This window comes from Ornithodoros turicata, chromosome 4, assembly GCF_037126465.1.
Source record: "Ornithodoros turicata isolate Travis chromosome 4, ASM3712646v1, whole genome shotgun sequence".
Classification (NCBI taxonomy): domain Eukaryota; kingdom Metazoa; phylum Arthropoda; class Arachnida; order Ixodida; family Argasidae; genus Ornithodoros; species Ornithodoros turicata.
Genome location: NC_088204.1, coordinates 16,192,365 through 16,197,397, shown reverse-complemented (window position 1 = coordinate 16,197,397; position 5,033 = coordinate 16,192,365).

The following is a 5,033-nucleotide window of genomic DNA, read 5'->3' as shown; positions in this document are numbered from 1 at the left end:
TCCCATTCTGATCTCCCGCTTTTGCAGGAAGTCCCCTAATTAAAGAGTTCATTAATTAATTTTAGGTAATTAGCCATCTTGTAGTTGCATACTTTCTTCGAGAGGATGTCAGCCTCCGTAGAACTCAACTGCACAAACGACATCTATGCTACTCTCATGACTTTTTGTTTATAAAAATTCTGTAACGGATAAAAAAAATCACCCTGTAGGTGTATATGATGTGACTGATATTGTTACAAAAACAAACAAGACTGGTTTTAGTCGATAATCTGACTAGACAATGTGAAAGTCATTCCGTGATGATGATGTTTGGCAGATGTGAGCTGATGAGGCGTGGTAGTTTTTGTGATAGTGTGACTGTAATCCATAGTTGGTCCATCTCCATTTTTTTTTTTGTTACCAATTAATCAATCCTATAGATGGTACATTGTGTACAACGTCCGTAAAGGCGCAACGAGTACGAGTTGGGCCAGGGGTTAATTTGGCTAGATTAGCAAAGATCGTGTTATTTTGTTTGACTCTATAGGCACGCACGAGGCGATAGTTGCATGTACTTGTGATTTTAATAATATTGAACTTACGAGGCAAGTTCTGGGCAGTGTGCAACAATGGAACCCTTGCTATGTGATCCACCGCTTTCTTCTAACAGAGGAAAGCATGTTTAAGCTTGTTACGTGCTGTGGTGCCCACACGCAAGGCGACAGTATACGAGAGCGTTGTAACTCTGTAAGCCATGAGTTTTGCTTTACAGGGTAGGATACGCTCCTGTGACGATCCAGGAGTCCAACCGCTCTCAACATCTTGGTAATGGTGTGGATGATGTGTTTATCCCATGAGAGCGGGTTTGTCAACGCTACGCCTGGAGGCTTCACTCCTTTTGTATTCCGTGTTAGCACAGCGAAGCAACTGTGTATATGGGCGGCGTACAGGTACAGGCGTACAGGCGTACAGGTACAGGCGTACAGGACAGATGGAGAGAGGACAGCAGGAAGGAGTGGGGGACAGGGGGGTTAGCATTCGTCCTGGGCCGACTTCAGGGGTAACGGTGCCGACATTCGTCTGGAAAGTCTTCGGAAAACCCAGGGAAAACCTCAGGCAGCACAGCCGGGGGTATAGGATTCGAACACACCACCTCCCAGTCTTCAGCACGACCTTGGCTACCACCAACGTGCGGGACGCCTTAACCCGCTGGTTTCACCCCTTCTACAAACCCAACAGTGTGTAGGTGTTCCGACGATAACAATGGTCTCGGACAACAATCGTTTCGGTATTCGAAAAAAAAAAAAGAAAGAAATCCAATATTCGCACATGCCAACTTTTCCGGGATTTGGTGAACGTAAACGAAAATCTGTAAAACGATTCTGGACAGCAAAAGAAAAAGAAAAAAAAAACAGAGGCAAAAGCGCGGAAAGCCTTAGCCGTAATGATCGACGACGATAGCATCGCACGTCACGATGATGCTACGGGGGAGGTCAGGCTTCCTTTCGAGCTGGCACGCTCTGGATCGGATACTGAAACCAACTTCGCTAATTCCTGCCTTCTTTCTCTTTTTTTGCCCGCTTATTATTGTCGTTAATGGTCTTGAGCGCACACGCTACGATATCGGAGCCTGGATAGCCCGGGGGACCCGAGGTCGTCGGTAGCCACCTCCTCCATTTGAATGTAGATGTCAAGATTTCGAAAGGCTCATAATTATACTGCGTAGAAGACATGACGCACGACCAGACGGAGCCATCCTTGAAATGTGCTGCTTCTGTACATTTTACAGCGGTAGCTGTTAACGAGAGGGCCTCGGGACATCGCTGTGGCCCTATCACGAAGCCCTCGGTTTCGGTTTCGGCGATGCAAAACAAGTTAAAAAGCTAATAAAAGCAGTTTTGACATACTCATGTTGAATTCCAATTGCAGAGTCGGAGTAAGTGGCACACTCCGCAGTGGAGCGGCTTGATCTGGCCTAGAGCAAGAGTGATCCGAATCTGCGACTGGAACACTTTCTTTTCTTTTCTTTTATTGCGCTCAAACAATGAAAAACAACATACAATAATAAACAGGACTGCGAGGGCAAGCCCTGTGATGCAGTCCAGGCAGGAACACAATTCAATGAAACACACTGGGCGAGGAGCACTGTCATAAGTACAGTTGGAAACTAGGATACAAAAAAACAAAAAAAAAATGCATTAACACATCCGAGTCGATGGGGAGAGTGAGGGAAGACAAAGACAGGAAAAATGACAATAACATGTTTCGATCTATTGAGATGAGCGGAAGTAGTATTTAATACTGCGCTTAAAAGCGGTGGAGTTGGTAATTGCGCGCAAGTTTCGGGGCAGATTATTCCAGGTCTGGCTGCCAAAACATGCTAATGATAGTGAGCCATAATTAGTTCGAGGCGTGGGAAAATGCAGTGTATTGGTGTCGTGCCTAAGCGGGTAAGGCCGAGCAGGATTTTGTACGGGAATCTGGTGCCTGCTAGCAGGTGTGTGAAAGAGATCGTGCATGATCAGAGACACTTTGTACTTCAGAAGGTCAAAAATGTTAAGGACACCAAGAAGTGGAAAAGCAAACCTTACGGATTCTCGAGGACGTAAATTGAGCATAATACGGAGCGCCCTTTTCTGAGCCACCAGCAAAGGCTGTAAGTTGGTGCAATACGTAAGACCGTATACCTCCAGGCCGTAGGAAAGGTGTGAATGGAACAGCGCGTAATAAACAATGAGCAAAGTGTTGATAGGGACAAAGGACCTGAGCTTAGCTAGAGCATACAGACCTGACGTGATTTTATTTTGAACGTGACTAATGTGCGCCTGCCAGTTTAGGTGTTCGTGGAGTATAACACCCAAGAACCTAGCCGTCGTTGCACGGGCAATAATAAGACTTCCGAGGGAAAGTTGCATGCCAGAAAAATCAAGAATTCTTTGGACGGGGTGGAATACAACATACGTCGTTTTCTGTGTGTTGGCCAGCAACTTATTCGATGTTAGCCACATGTGTAATTTTTGTAGAACAAACGATGCCTTACGAAATAGGTTGGGCAAGTGAGTGTCCTCGACAAAAATATTTGTATCATCTGCGTAAAGAAAACAGGTAGAGGAGAGGAAGTCTGGAAGATCGTTGATGTATACTAGGAATAAGAAGGGACCCAAAAGAGAACCTTGTGGGACTCCAGTGGTCAACGGGCGAGGGAATGATGATGAGCCACAGTTGAAAACAAACTGCTCACGACCCTCCAAGTAATTTTGCAAGAGTGATAATGGAACACCTCTGATACCATATCTTTCCAGTTTAGTGAGTAGAATGCTGTGGTTGATCAGGTCGAAGGCTTTCGTGAGATCCACAAAGATCCCCATAGTTAGTAATTTGGCTTCAATATTAGTACGAATCTTTTCGGTAGCGTGGACAAGTGCAAGTGTAGTGGACTTCTTTTTACGGAATCCGAATTGACAATCGCTAAAATGGTTGTTATCTTCAAAGAAACGTTCAAGCCTAACCAGAATTAGCTTTTCAAGCAGCTTGCTTAATGAAGGTAAGAGGGAAATAGGTCTGAAGTTTCCAACATCTGACCTAGCGCCCTTCTTATGTATTGGTATGACTTTTGCAAGTTTGAGTTCTCGTGGAAAAACCCCCTGAAGAAAGCAAGCGTTAAATATTTCTGACAACGGTTCAGATAAATAATTAGAGAATCGCTTCAGGAAGGACGACGATATCTCATCGTAACCTGTTGAGCTCAAAGGTTTTAATGCCTGAATGGTTAATGCAACTTCGTGATGTGTGGTAGGCGAGAGGAAAAAAGTGTCTGCACAGCGGGATGGAAGCGAAAGTGTGGGAGATGTATCAACAGACGACAGCAGGCGTGTTGGGACATTGCAGAAATATTCGTTAAATGTATTGGCTACATCCATTGGCTCAGTAACAGGCACGTCATTCATGAGAAGAAAACGCGAACCAGGGTTTCCCTTTTTGCGCCCAACTTGCGCCCAACTTGGAGTTTAGCCCTGGCCAATCTTTCTTGGTGGATGGCGGCCAGAGACGGAGGAAGAAGAAGAAGGAGATTGCACTCATGTTCCGATACAACGCCATGTTTTGCAACATCAAGGTCCTCCTAATCTCCGAACGTTGCCCTGGTGATGTTTGGCTTTTCAAGAAACAAAATTGCTAACGTACGACGCGAAATACTAGTCACGGCGAAGATGCGTCGGGAAGCGGCCATGTTGCCGAAGCAGAGACAGGAAATAGGAAGCACGAGCGACAAGTGACACGTCGCGTAGAGTTCCGGTTGAACCTGCCTATTTTGGCGGAGCAGCCTGGGTTGCTCCCTGGAGCCACCTTGGCTCGAATGCCGCTCCGAAGCTCCCATTGGGAGACTCCAGAACTGTTCCCAATCTGCCAATCGAACAGACTTGCTCTCGGTGGAGCAACAAAACTTGCTATGGAAACGCTCCGAATCTGCCATTGGAATTCAACATCAGAGATGGATACGTTGCCCCTGGAAGTGTTTTCCGATTTTGCGGCGTTTACCGTCCCGGCGCTTTTATCCCGATTTTAGTAATATTGTTGTCCCGCTAACCCCAGTACACATCACCACTTCACATATCACAAGACAATACTCGTCACTGTAAAGTAGTTGCGCATATATCAACAACAAAAGTGTCAGCATTCACACAGAACAGCTACCACTGAAATTCGCATTACAGAATCGTAACCGTCCTGTATTTTTTTTATATTTTTTTAAAGGGCAGAAGTCCAAAAGGAACCAGAAGGGAGTGGTATACAGTTAGTGCCAAATTTGGAACCTAGACAACAAGAACATCGAGTTTGTTTTGATGCGTATGAATAGGGTGTCTGATTGCGACAGGCAATACTGTATTCCCATTAATGGGACACTCAATTCATTATCCTGACGGAAGCCTATGCGAAATTTTGGTGAGTGTTTGCAGTGCTAAGAAGTAAATCTCGGGGTAAGTAAGAAGGGGACTAAAATGCAGACAAATTGCAATCTTGGGAACTAGAATCTGTAGTTGCTCCTAAATGTACTT